This window comes from Perca flavescens, chromosome 7 (assembly GCF_004354835.1).
Source record: "Perca flavescens isolate YP-PL-M2 chromosome 7, PFLA_1.0, whole genome shotgun sequence".
NCBI classification, from domain to species: domain Eukaryota; kingdom Metazoa; phylum Chordata; class Actinopteri; order Perciformes; family Percidae; genus Perca; species Perca flavescens.
In genome coordinates this window covers 2,808,660-2,824,028 of record NC_041337.1, presented here as the reverse complement: position 1 = coordinate 2,824,028, position 15,369 = coordinate 2,808,660, and positions in this window count along the sequence as shown.

The window sequence follows — 15,369 nt, the reverse complement described above, 5'->3', positions numbered from 1 at the left end:
TGTGTGTGTGTGTGTGTGTCTATAACAAGAACAAATACAACATACAAAAACATAATGACAATTCAAGTCATCTTAACCGGTACTTAGACGTAGTCATATTTTAAAATCTCCAGTTAGCTTGTAGCACTGAATTCATGTAGGGCCCTATGGAGTCTTATAGCTTTTTGATGTTGATGCAAGTTGCTTTGAGATACTAACCTGCACTGTTTTCTGGATCAGCTTTTTCTCATTTTCACACTGGCCACCGAGCTAAACAACCTTTCTGGGGGAAACCCTGCTATCTCTAAGCTTTAGCTGACATTAACTTCTGTCTCTGTTTCAGCTTTGCCTCCAGACGACAAAAGCCAGATTGTTATTAAAGAGGAGCAGCAGGAGTGTAGCTCCAGTGTGGGCCAGCAGGAGCCACAGCCCCCCCCACACATTAAAGAGGAACCGGAGGAACGGAGGAGCAGTCAGGAAGGAGAGCAGCTTCAAGGGCTGGAGGAGGCTGATATCACCAAGTTCCCATTCACTCCTGTCCCTGTGAAGAGTGAAGATGATGACGAGAAAGGTAGGAACAACGTTAGCAGGGTTTTTAGGGAAAAAAATCTGCAGAAGTCAAGAGCATTCAAGTTCAAGAGAACCTGGTTTATTTTATTTTAGGAGTAGGGTTCCTTTTACACTAGTCTGTGTCGGTCTACGTCCAGACCTTCCTCCACACGTCTGGCTAGTCCACACTGCATTCCTGGATGGGAGAAAAACGTACTCTGGTTTATTGGCATTTCTTTAAAGGAATCACAATCGTCTTGGGCGGTGCCTCTGCAAAATAGTGTTGTGAAGGAACTTGTTTTGGTGGAATGTGTACGTTCAAAAGAACATTATGAAAAAAAACACCAGACTCCATGTAAATATACAGTACTTTTATCATTGTAAAACCCACTTCATTCAAAGTGGGCAGAAACAAAATAAAACTATCAAAAGCTGTCTTTGTTTGTCTTTCCACTGTTCCAACAATCACCACTCTGGTTTGGTTGAAATAAACCCTTAATTCAACCATTTACATGTGAAGATATGCTGGCTCTATACACGCTAGAAGTACTGATTATTTACGTGAAGTCTGGTGGGTTGGTGATGGTGATTTTGGGGATGTTATCTAGATAAACAAACGTCAACAGTAACGTTTCTTTTTAGCAACAGTTTGCTTTATTTGCAATCGGTTATCAAAAGCATCATATGTCTTACATTACAAGCCAGGATATAATGTTGGTGTCTCTTCTCTGTCCTCTCTCACAGAAATCTGAATAAAATAGGTTTTATGCTGATGTTACTACTGTGAATCCGTTCAGTTTTACAGATACCATGACAGCTAATAAACAATTCCAGATACATAACACTTTTTGCAATGTGCATCTCTCATTAGCTATTGACCATTACCTCGGAACAATACAGCAAATAGACAGTACTGTGCCGTTACCTGAAACAGGTGATTTAACATCACCGCTCATTTTACACACATTTTAGCAACAAAACGCTGAGAGAATATTACTACGATTTTTCATGTTGGTTTTGAGCGGTATGCATTTCCCATTAACTTGGAAAACGTTTTAAACGGTAATTTAATACAGCAGGTTAGTCAGGGGAATATAACTTCTCCTGCAGCGTGGAGTCAAAGGCAGAGGGACTGCAGAGTTCGCGAACGTTAGCTTCTTGTCTCATCTGGGGTCTGATATACAGTAGATTCGTCAAATTCAGTGTCCACAACGCTATTTTCCAATAAACTGTAGCTGTCATATTTCACGGTACCGCCTGAATGCGGTTTTCATGTTGTGGCTGTCATCCCGATTTGTTAATCTGCCTGAAAAATTGCTGTATTTGCGCTGTTGTTTATTTGGTTGTCATGACTTTGCAAGTGATGTCGTCCTGTTACTGTTCCAGTTGCTCAGCCAGAGGGGAGAGAGAGCGGATTAATGTTTGCTTGAGTTTAGTAGAGCAGACGGCTCTGCAAATTTGTGTAATTATGACAATATTACTTTTCATAAACCGCTGAAGGAGCATCAGTGCGCCGCTGCCACATGTATATGGCGGAAACCCAGCATTGTCCAAATACAACAGTCTTACTAGAACTACAGAGGAACAGCTAAACTAGCATTAGCATGAGCAAGCCACATGGTGATTAGATTAGCTCTTCATCAACAAAACAGTCTCAATTAAATAAACCAAAACACATGTCCAGATCAGACAAAAATTACTGGAACTCACAGTTCATCAGACACGCACACAACTTAAACCATCTGAATGCAAGCAAGTCCACTTCACACTCCGTTCCAACGTGTCTCTTGTTATGCCTCTTAATTACCGACTGCAAAACTTTATGCTGTTACCACAAGCCTTTTCAACATAGCCGCCCCCCAATTCCACTTTTATAAGGCAGTGTCAACTTGCCAATGCTTCTCAACATTTATCTACAACTCAACTGACAAGGGGCTGAAAGATGTAAAAAGGCATTGTTGAGGCTGTAACTGTGACTCACGCGTCTTTGCCGGCCCTTGAAGTGTCCCTCCCAGCCATGTTCTGATTGCCGCTGGCCCTCCTGGTTGTCCTAAGCGCACAGGTTTCATAGGGCTTATAAAGCAAAGGTGGTCAGCTCCAAGGGCAGCAAGGGTGAAACACGACTGAAGGGATGTAGAGGCAAGTCTTTTGAGATGCTTGTGCCTTTTCTCAAAGGTGGCCACCGGATACTTAAGTTCAGCTAGCTACCTACAGAGGGAATTGGAAGGAGACTGAGGCACCATGAAGAGTCCGGATGTCCTTACAGATGGTTCTCATGTACAGTTTTTTTTGGAGTTCCTGTTAGTTCCTGGAGCAGCAGCATAGTATGATCTGAGCCATCTTCTAAGACCGCCTAGGTGTCTATTTTGTTTTCAGCATGCCGGAGGATGACTCTGATGACCTTTATGGGAACACCAGCGGAGTTGGAATGTTCCTCCAGGTAAATGTTTTCAGTGGCTGAGCTAACCAGGCCGGTACCTTCCATCACACTCTTAGTGTTGTCTTTATGTAGAATCTGCAGTTGTTTAACTTTACATATGTTTTATGCCTTTTTCAGGGTACATTGTGCTGCTTGATGTGATCTTCCACATCGGCAACAGCGCTTGTTTGTCTTTAATTCAGTCTATAACTTGATCTCATTAAAGCATTTACAGGTGGTGCATTGGCTGAGGAAATGATCCTCTGAATCACAGTAACTTGGTGTGGTACCAGTTGGTTGTTCGTCCCAAGCTTGCAAAATTGCAGGGGTTTGATACCTAGGGTAGGCATGGGTAGCTGGTTGATTCTGCAGGAGCGACTTTTGGTCATAATTTGGTCAGGGGTGTGAATTAAGGGGGAGTCCACAGATAGCTGTTGTCAGTGGGGGTTGGCTTACTGAAGCTGTCAGTGTTTGCTCCTTTTAAAAGCTGTAATTTACACCATCATCTTATCCATCATGTTAAGCATCACAATCTCTTAGAGCAAACACTCTGGGCTTGAGGAGTCAAGGTGTATGTCGTTGGTAACCTTGACGGGCATCGCTATACAACGCTTTCATGCTGTAGAGTCTGGCTCCTTCCTGTGTCTAGCCTGACTGCATAGTGATCAACGGTAGGGACACTGCCTGGCTGAACATGCTGTGTGGAAGAAAGAGGTAATACCTTTTGGGGGAGAGCTTAGCTCTGCAAATTTAGATAAGCAATAGTCTCTCCCCGGCCAACTTGGCATCGTAAAAAGGTTGCAGGGGGAAGTCGACACTGTGTGGCAAATGAGCATCTGACGATGTTTTCCAAGGTCTGTTGTAAGGTGAAGGATTGGATTAAGGGGTTTGGTAATTCAGCCCTAATGCACTAATGCTCTTTAAACTGCTACAGGAGTGGTTTGAGACGTTTCTATGGAAAAATTTTAACTGGGTCTCAATTGGAGTCCAGGCTGACTGCAGACTTTTACAAAAAGAGCAAGCATATACATTTTCAGAGAGCCTTTCAAGCCACAGAGTTTTATACTCCTAATGACCGATCTTCCACAAAGTGTTTAAGAAGATTTATTTATATTACGACAATGCACATTAATCAACATTTCTGTAAATGTGCCAGTGTTAGCCAGTCGACTAATTTTCAACTGTAGTCCTAGTTGCATGCATGTCTTTATGGTGGGAAGAAACCGGAGCACCCGGAGGAAACCCACGCAAGCAGGGGGAGAACATGCAAACTCCACACAGAAAGGCCCGGGACGACCTGGGTTCAAACCCAAAACCTTCTTGCTGTGAGGCAGAAGTGCTAACCACTGAACCACAGTGATGCCTGTGTTCCTTTATTAGTGATGACTGACTGCTGCTAATCTGAGTCCACAAAAAAGGAGCAGCTGCACTCCTCTTCCTCCACCTCTGATGCACCTGCATCTTCCATGAGGTCTGGTCTCCTTGACCGTATGCTGCTGGCATGCCACATCTCAACTGCTGGGCTAGGGTCAAAGTCTTTGATTGAGGGGGAGGACCAATGGACAAAGAGCAGGTCAGACAGTGTCTCACACTTGAGACTGGACCGCCAATAAGACTTCACCATCTTCATTACATTAAACCCACACTCACAGTCTGCTGTTGATGCAGGCATGCATAACACCAGATCCACAAGGTCCAGGAAGTCAGGGCATGTCTCCCTCAGCATCCTGTTAACTTTAGTCCAGGTGATTTTCTCCGGTGTCTGTGGCAGGACTTGATGATGGTCCACTGGTCTGCAATCAGATCGACATCATATCCAGAAGACCTCAATATCGGCTTGAAGTGACTTGTAAGCCTGTCCACTTCTGAGACACCAAAGTCTGAAATTATATAAAATTAAAGTTTGCAGTAGAAGTGTATGTTGTCTTGAGTTTAATATTTTGACAAATATTAAAGTTGTTCTTTAATATTAGAAAATCAAACTGCTCTTACTTACATAAAGTTGATGCAAGTTGCTTTGAGATACTAACCTGCACTGTTTTCTGGATCAGGCCATTGTTGGAAGCTCACTATCTTTGTATCGCTCAGGATTCCAGACCCCACATCCCCAAATCTGTTGTCCATGCTGTCGGACAGCTTGTCCAGAAGTTTGTCTTTGTTAGCCATCATGTGGCTAGTGTCACTATGTCTCAGGTTAACACCCTGGTAGGTGTTGGAATCCAACCCCTTCCTCAGCATCGGTCCAGGTCTGTAGTCAAAAAATAAGTTTTAGATTACTTTTTTCAAAAACATTTGCACATCAAGACTTTACAGTCCTAATCATTACAATTAGGGATGCACCGAATATTCGGCCACCGAAAATCTTCGGCCGAAAAAGAGATCAGAGCGCAGAAAAAAAAGGCTAGTCTCTCAGACTGGAGCTCCGACCGACACACAGCACACATGGAGAGGTGCGGACGGAGTAAACTGTCTGAAGTTTTGTTGAAGTCACAGAGAGTCACGGTTGGTTTCAAGTGTGGTTACAGTTTTTTAAAACTTCACGCAGGCAGCGTTTGCTGCGATATGATATTAATGGCGAGCCGAAAGCGGTCGTGGTGCTGTTGACGTTACACTTTAGACAAGCAGCCACAACGGTGGTTTCTCTGCCCTGATAACTGACTGACAGGCTGAGCTTGTAAGGCAAGGCACTTTTATTAATGTTACTCTGAGTGAGCAGTTTTACAAGATTTTTTTAATTTTGATAAATGTTTTGATTCACAATTAAGGTGGAAAATAAAAGCTTTGTGTTTAATGTATTTTTGTTGATGTTGAAATGAATTTTAAAACATATAAAAAAAAGTATCATTAGGAATTGGTATCGAAATTGGCACCGGATCGAAAAATTCTGAACGATACCCAGCCCTAGTGGTCCTCCACGCAAACTCTGACCCATGCGTACGCACATTTTGGAGACAAAATAGGAATTGGTGACGCAGATGGTGAGGTGGTGAACTGAAGTCAGACTGCAGAAAGTACATGTGGGAATAACGATTAGGCTACTCTTAATTACTTATGTAATGTTATGTTTAAGTATTAATGCCTCACGCGCATTTCTTCACACCATATCATGAAGATTGTACTGAGTGATAATTGAGTGATAATTGTTCTGAGTGATAATTATTCCATAAACACCTCCAACTCAAATCTTAAATCAAAACTTCAATTCAATTTTCAATTCAATTTTATTTATAGTATCAAATCATAACAAAAGTTATCTCGAGACACTTTACAGATAGAGTAGGTCTAGACCACACTCTATAAATTCCAAAAGCCCAACAATTACAGTAATTCCCTCAAGAGCAAGCATTAGCAGTGGCTATTGCGACAGTGGCAAGAAAAAACTCCCTTTTAGGAAGAAACCTCGGCAGACCCAGACTCTTGGTAGGCGGTGTCTGACGGGCCGGTTGGGGGGCGTGATGAACAGTGGTGATAACAGTCACATTAGAAGTCACATTGACTTTGAAGGTTATCGTGGAAGTTCATGTCATAGCAGGGCACATCGTGTCATACTGAGTAGTGCAGTCTCCTATACCGGATCCTGACTACTCTGTGCATAGGAACATCACAGCAGGGCGTTGCGGGTGGTAAGTGGCGCTGCAGAGCACGGGTGGATGCTGCGGATGCAGCAGGACGCAGCAGGATGCAGCCGGGAAATGCAGAGAATCGCAGAGCATAGCTCTGCGAAGAAGAAACATAAGGACTCCGGGGAGTAAACTCCCCAGAGCTAGATTAGTAACAAGCATTTCTGGGACAGGATGCATACAAAAGTAACAAGTAGAGATGAGAGAGCAGCTCAGTGTGTCTTAGGGAGGAACAGCCTCCCCGGCAGTCTAGAATTGTAATAGCATAACTTAAGAGAGGCAGGTTAAAGAGAGGTGCCTGGTCGGGCTAGAACTCCCCCCAACCGGGTCGGGCTGTACTGGACCGCCTCCCTCTACTCTCGCTCGATTATTAATTATACAGTATAGAAAAAAACTGATGACTACGAGGAGAAGCAGTGGGCCGGGTTAGGTGGACGCTTCAACTCCTCGTCCCTAACTATAAGCTTTATCAAAGAGGAGGGTTTTCAGTTTACTCCTAAATGTGGTGACGGTGTCTGCTCCTCGAACCCAGACTGGGAGCTGGTTCCATAATACTGGAGCCTGATAGCTGAAGGCCCTGGCCCCCAGTCTACTTCCAGAGACTCTAGGAACCATAAGTAGCCCCGCATTCTGGGAGCGCAGTGCTCTAGTGGGACAATAAGGTACTATGAGCTCTTCTAAGTATGATGGTGCTTGACCATTTAGTGCTTTGTAAGTCAGGAGGAGGATTTTAAATTCAATCCTATATTTCACTGGAAGCCAATGCAGAGAAGCTAATACAGGAGAAATATGATCTCTTCTCTTAGTTCTCGTCAGAACACGTGCTGCAGCATTCTGGATCAGTTGGAGAGTCTTAATGGACTTATTTGGGCAACCTGATAATAAGGAATTGCAGTAATCTAGTCTAGAAGTAACGAATGCATGGACTAGTTTTTCAGCATCGTTTTGAGACAGGATATTCCTAATTTTGGCAATGTTACGAAGATGGAAAAAGGCTATTCTTGAGGTTTGTTTTAAGTGGGCGTTGAAGGAACTTGTTCTTAATATTTAATCGGCGCTGTCTCGCCGTCACAATGTCCGCTACAGAGCGCAGGGGGAGGAGATGGCCCGACTGCATGGAATACAGGATAGCATCAAATACCCTAGCATTAGATAACTGCAGAACACAGTGTAAATAACTAAATATCGGTCTTTAAAACTGCATATGTTATCAAATGTCAAAAGTCTGGAAATACAGCCGTTAAGCTCTCGCACAATCGTTACGCTCTATGACCTTGTTATCAGTCTGAACTTTAATACTGTTCATAACAAAACCTGCATGAAGAAAAGTGTGTTTGCCTATTACACTTTCTTTCGTCTTCAGATTGTATCTCCGGGTGGGGGATACCACTAGTTGTTGCTGTGATTTTAGCAAGGTGTTAACAATCACAAATAGTTGTAGACTAAACATATAAATACTGCGGTGACCCCGTGAGTAATGCTGCATGATGGCCCTGCTGGCCCTGCAGGAGGACAGCAATGGAAGAATCAGGAGAAAAAGAGACTTCAGGGACCATGACGATGACTGGCTCATATGCCGATTTAAATTCCCTAATATAGCTGTAATGGTAATATAGCTGCGCTCTTGGATCTATGTACTGAATTGGGTCCAGTAGAGATGGCAACACGCCGGAACCGTGCCATCCCAGTCCAAATACAGGTCCTCGCCACTGGGTGAAACCGGCTGTTTCCAGAGGGAAATGTCAGACAGCTAAGTGTGTTTTTTTTTAAATAAATATTATATATAATCTTCAACTTCATCACTAAGGCTTGTTTGGATATAATATATAGTTCTGTTAAATCTTATTATATAGGTCTGGTATATCGAAGCTCTCCCCGAGTGCTGTAATGCCTGCTGTTTTGGAAGATTTTATTAATAAAGGTAGTCTATAGATCCGGTTTCCCTACACTGTGCAACAACTGGCCAAAATTAAATTCAATTGGCATTCCCGAGCATCTGAGAGTTTTTTTGCTTTTTCTCCTCCAGTCGTCATGATTCGGCATGATTCGGTGTAACGAAAGAACAACTTTCAGGGTCATTAACACACTGATCAGCATTCACGAGGTGCTTTGCACTGACTATTTATGGTTAAAAATGGGCGTGTACAGGGCGGGATAAGAGGCTGATCCACGTACGCACACTTGTAGTCAATCTGTGATTTATAAAGGTAACATTGCTTACAGGTGTGCGTACACACTGTTTTATAAATCTGACTTTTTTTTGGCGTACACCAATTTTGGCTTTTGGGCGCATGTACATTTATAGTAAGGATCCTACGCACAGTTTTATAAATGAGACCCCTGTTGCTTAACTAAAAAGACACCAGTTTTTCCTGTTCTCTGCATCTTGGGTGGCATTTAATAACCAAGGATCTAAACTAACTAAGTGTAGTACCTTTTAGAATGGTTTGCACTAAAGGACAGATACCCAATACTAAGCTTTTTCTTTGTTAAAGTCTCTGCAGCTAGTGTACTTGAATTTCATTTATCTGCAACATTATGTTGTATAATTACAGTTTTGCACAATAAATGTTCTCAAAACTACATACTATGTTTCTTTCTCTTTTAAAAAAAAAATACATTTAGCAGTTTGGCTTTCCTTAAGGTCTATGTAACCTGTTCTGAAATGGTTCTATTATAATTTATACATCGTGATAAATATCGTTATGGCAAGAGGCTGCAATGTATATTGCAATATGGATTTTAGGCCATATTGCCCATCCCTAGTACGACTGTACAGCGGGGAAAATAAGTATTGAACGAGTCAACCATTTTCCCGGTAAATATATTTGCGATGGGGCTATTGGAATGAAATTTTCACCAGATGTCAGTAACAACCCAAGTAATCCAGTCATACAAAGAAATCAAAACATGGGGTGGCCTCTTACTCACCCAGTGAGAACATTCGCCCTATGTTGGCTGAGTCCTGCAACAGCGCAGGGTTCGAATCCGACCTGCTGCCCTTTGCTGCGTGTCATCCCCCATCTCTCTCCCCCTTTCATATCTATCCACTTTGAAATAAAGGGAAAAGCCCCGCCCAAAAAAGAAATCAAAACATGTATGTCCCTGACAAAAGTTATGTGTAATAAAGTGGAATGATAAGGCCTAACAAAAATAATTGTTTGGTTCCGGTTTCCGACCGACCTTGTCAATTTATGTGCGACCCAAATTTATTTTATGAGGTTGGGGAAGAAATTATATGAATTAAATGCACAAATAAAAAGTTTGAGGTGAACTATAATTACATTTTTGTACAGCACTCTTGCGATGCAAGATGCCTGTTGTCCTCCAGTAATGCTGGAAGAGGTCGCCGCAGCGGCATTTAACTTTGCCGTGTCCAGTTTTACGGCAGCAGCAGCAGCAGCTTGAGGACGGCGCTGAACAAGCAAGCCTCACCGGCCAGCTACAGCGCTACTGCGCCGCCGGGAAGCATCAACACGTTAAACAGGGCAGATGAAACCACTCGTGAACTATATGTTGTGTTTAATGTCGTTCAAGAGGATGGCAACGTAGCAAGCAGACACGATCAAATGAAAGGTAAACACCCTTTAGAGTGCTCTAACGTTACAGCAAGTCCCTGGGGCTCAATGGAGGTGGCTAACAGCAGTGAAGCTAATGACAACTTCACAACACAATTCATTTGGATACAAGCGTTACATTATGGAAGATAGATGGGATTCTGAACAGTGACACACACACACACACCAGAGCCGATGTGTTTGTGTTACTTCACACAGCACATGTAACTGATTAGAAATGATACAGATTATACATGATTTACTGGCGCTGGTGCAGATGAATTAACGCTAAACTCGTTACTGTAAGTAGCCTACAATAAACCCTCCATGATTAAAAAGTCAATACCCACCTACCTGTTTTACAGGCATAAACGTGTAGAAACCGATATTTCAGTCTGCTCTGTCTGCACTGTCCACTCTTGTCCGCCGAGCTGTGCAAACAAAGCTCTACTCTGCAAATAGCGACTTTTTACAAACAAGCTAAAATGAAAGATGTCAGTTTGTAGTCTAACTGTTTATCTTAGTTTGCAACAAATCTTAAATTTTGGACAAACTCTTGTAAACTGTCTAAACGAACCATCCTCTCCGCTGGAGCGGTAAACCTGTGGCTGTATTATAAGACCAAAACAGATACATGTGACTACTTAATATGCATGTGAATGATGCCTCAACGTGTTTTCAATTTACTAAGCGACAACTGTACATCTAGTAACAGGTAGGCTATGTTATGAAAAAATCCATCGCTACTGTAAAGTAGGGCTGGGCAATAGGGAGAAAATAAGATATCATGATATTCTTGACCAAATACCTCAATATCGATATTGCGATGATATTCTAGGGTAGACAATTGGTGCTTTAACAAAATATCTTCACACTTAGATTTTAGATAAATAATAGTCAGTAATGTGGACATAATGTCTAAGTGGGTAAAGGCAAATAATAGAGAAGCTAGAACAGACTAGTAAGTTCAGAAAAGGACATCACTTTACAGTAATGCAGCCTTTAAAACCAGGAAAAGACACCACTTATGTCATATCACAATATATTGCCCAGCCCTACTGTAAAGGAAAATAAATTCTTACCTATCCCTTGCTGCCACTGGGAAAAAAATAAAAAAATAAAATAAAGTCCCTATCGATCCATGACCTCAACTGTCAACCAACCAGAACCAAACAATTTTTTTTTATGCATAATGGGAATAAATATTGAACACGTGAAGAAAAAGGGGTGTAAAAAGGCATGGGAAGCCAATAAACCAGCTGAAATCTGTCAGTATTTAGGAAGCAATCCTGCCCCCTATTAGTGCAAATTAATATCAGATGGATTATTCCTAATTGATGGCCTATAAAAAAGTTTCTCATTACCAAGGAGTCACCCAAGAAGCATTTCATGATGGGTAAAAGCAAAGAGCTGTCCCAAGACCTTCGTAAGCTTATTGTAGAAAAACATACGGATGGCTCAGACGAATATCTAAACTTCAGAAAGTTCCATTGAGCACTGGGCCATTATCCGGAAGTGGAAAGAACATCATTTCACCATTAACCGGCCACGACCTGGTGATCCTCGCAAGATTTCTGACAGAGGAGTCCATAGAATACTTAGTAAAGTTGTCAAAGAACCAAGGACCACTCGCGGAGATCTTCAGAAAGACCTGGAAGAAGCAGTTACAAAGAAAAGAAAACAATTAGTAATGCACTCAACCACTATTGCCTCTATGCACGCACACCAAGCAAGACACCACTGCTCAAGAAAAGGCATGTGGAAGCTCGCTTGAAGTTTGCTGCAAAACATCTGGACAAGCCAATGACACACTGGGAGAATATATATACACTACTGGTCAAAAGTTTTAGAACACCCCAATTTTTCCAGGTTTTTATTGAAATTCATGTAGTTCAATGTCTTATTGTACTCTGAAATAAAAGAATATAACAAATGAACAATTTAAGTTAAAAAAGAAATCATGGAATCAATTTATAAACCAAAATGTATTCTAAATTTTTGACTCACACACTCGTGGCATTCTTTCTACAATGGAAATCAAATATTCTTCAGAAAGTTCTTCCCAACTCTGTTGCAGAAGTTCCCATAAATGTGTGGCACTTGGAGGTTGCTTTGCTTTCACTTTTCTGTCCAGTTCATCCCAAACCAGCTCAATGGGGTTTAAGTCTGGTGACTGTACTGGCCACTCCATGTTTTTAAGCTTACCATCTTGTTCTTTTTTCCTAAAGTAGTTCTGGCATAGCTTGGACTTATGTTTTGGCTCATTATCTTGCTGTATGATGAACCCCTGACCAACTAGGCTCATACCAGAGGGTACTGCATGGCAGTGCAAAAATGCTGTGGTAGCCGTTTTGGTTCAGGGTGCCTTTTACTCTGTACAAATCACTGACCCTGGATCCAGCAAAACAGCCCCAGACCATCACGCTTCTTCCTCCATGTTTAACAGTTGATGTCACACACTGAGGAACCATCCTTTCGCCTACGCAACGGTGTACAAAAATCCTTCGTGATTAACCGAAGATTTAAAATTTTGATTCATAAGTCCATAGCACCTTCTTCCAGTCTTCAGTAGTCCATTGGTAGTGTTTCTTGGCCCAGGCAAGTCTATTTTTCTTATTCTGACGTCTTAGTAATGGTTTTCTTGCTGCAACTCGACCTATCAAACCTGCAGCTCCAAGTCTTCTCTTTCCAGTTGAAACTGAGACTTGCTTATTACGACCACTATTAAGCTGTGCTTGAATCTGTGCCGCCTATCACGCAAGCTGTTGACTCTCAGAAACTTGTCTTCTGATTCTGTTGTGGCTTTGGGTCTGCCAGACCTCTTCCTGTCACAGTTTCCCCCAGTTTCTTTGGGTGCCTTTTGATGGTGAAGAATACTGTACTCACTGACACCTTGACTTTCTTCACAATCTCTCTGTAGGAAAGAGCAACATTCTTAAGTGTTATGATGGTCTGTCTCTCTTCCATTGTTAATTGCCTTTTTCCCGCCATTTTTATGGCAGCACACTACTTTTTGCAGTACAATACTGTTCAAATAATGCTCACGAGGGTATGGTACCAGTTCATATAATTGAAGGAAGGATGAATGTAGAAATGTACTGTGACATTCTTGATAAGAATCTGCTGCCATCCACCAGGATGCTGAAGATGAAATGAGGGTTGACATTTCAGCAAGACAATGATCCCAAACACTAGCCAAGCCAAGGAAACTCTCAATTGGTTTCAGAGAAAGAAAATCAAGCTGTTAGAATGGCCCAGTCAATCACCCGACTTGAATCCAATTGGAAAAACTCTGGAAAGAACTGAAGATCAGAGTTCATAGAAGATGCCCCTGGAACATTCAAGATTTGAAGACCGTTTGTGTGGAAGAATGGGCAAAAATCACAGCTGAGCAATTTGTGCGACTAGTTTCTTCATGCAGGAGGCGCCTGGAAGCTGTCATTACCAATAAAGGCTTTTCTACTAAGTATTAAATAAATTTCAGCAAGTGTGTTCAATACTTGTCCCCTGTGTCATTTCACTTTATTACACACAACTTAATTTATGGACTTACTTGTTTTGATATCTTTGTATGTTTGAATTACTTGGGTTGTTACTGACATCTGGTGAAGATTTCATGCCGATAGGCCCATCAGAAATATCTTTACTGAGAAAAATGTTGATGCGTTAAATGTGAAACTAGGCTGCATCCTGAGATCCGGGGAAAACTTCACTTCCTGCTCGAAATTGAAAGCACCAATTATTGAATAGGTATTCACTTAGGACTGTATAGGTGACGGTTACATATAGGGATGTACTGTTAGGGGAAATAAATAACACTGATTGCTCCATTAAGTTGCAATAAAAACAGACATATATGTCATTTACATAGGAGAATGTTAACATTGTCCAAATACAACAGTCTTACTAGAAATATAAAGGTACTACTAAACTAGCATTAGCATTAGGAAGCCACATGTGATTAGATTAGCTCTGCATCAACAAAGGTCTCACCCAAACACAGTGAAAGACTCAAATAATGTCCAGATCAGACAAAAATGTTTTATGCACGGTTCATCGGAGACACACACAACTTGAACCATTTGAATGTAGTAAAGTCCACTTCATACTGTTATTCTGACAAGTCTCTTGTTAGGGACTGTTCATTATTTATTTAAGGGGCCACCGGAGGAGTTTTGGCATCTTTAGGCTGGTTACACGCTGGCTGCGTGGCGTGTGCGTGGCGTTTCTGTTGCGTGTCAGCTGCATGTCGGCGGTGTCTGACGCGGCGCTGCTGCTGCTAGCCTAGTCTATACACACGTATGTTTCCCATTGATAAAACGAAATATCATGTTAAACATAAATATATACTGATTTGATTACAGCAAAGACAACGTCGGCAGTATTGACGGCAAAATAGGCTACAGAATATTTCGTTCTGTATTGACAGATGCAATATTAGAAAATCAGCATCATCAAATTTATATCTGCATTTATATCAAAACCTAGAGACTTTCAAACATCAACATGTCATTTATTTATATGTATTTGTGTCTAAACGACATATAAACATATTTTTATATACTATTTTGCCTGGAAACACTTCCAACACGAGTGACAAATAGGCTTCTGTTCTATTTCTAGCAGGCACGCGTTTTCGGACGCACGTGTCATGCAGGCAGTGTGTAAGCTCTAACCTGTTAACATGGTAGCCGAAATATAAATGGACACGCCATGCAGCTGACACGCTCGTGCGATGCATCCAGTGTGTAACCGGCCTTAGTCAAAATAGACATGACCCTCCCTCCAAAATTATATGGAAAAAAGGGATGACCTTCCCCAACCCTTAATTGATGCCTTCTGTACTTCTGTACTTGCACTTGGCAAAGATGTACAGATATCCATTGTTTTTTCACTGCCATGACATACATGACTAAACCTCTGCATTCTCATCTTACGCATTACACTCCTCTGTTATGGTGTGGTGGCCATTTCAGTAGATTTACTCACTAACATTGTTGTGGAAACACAATAAGCATGGAAACTAAATGCACACTTCCTGCATTACTTCAAATACTAAGTTACTCCTCTAGTAAACTAGTATTCACATGAAATGGTAATAAGAAATTTAACACTGGTTGCTATGGACTCGTGACTAGGCTTCCTCAGTCATTGTATATTTTAGCATATAGGTAAAATTGCCGAAGCTGAACATTATTCAAAACTCCATTTCTCAGACGAGCGTCAATTTGGGAGCTTGCATGCT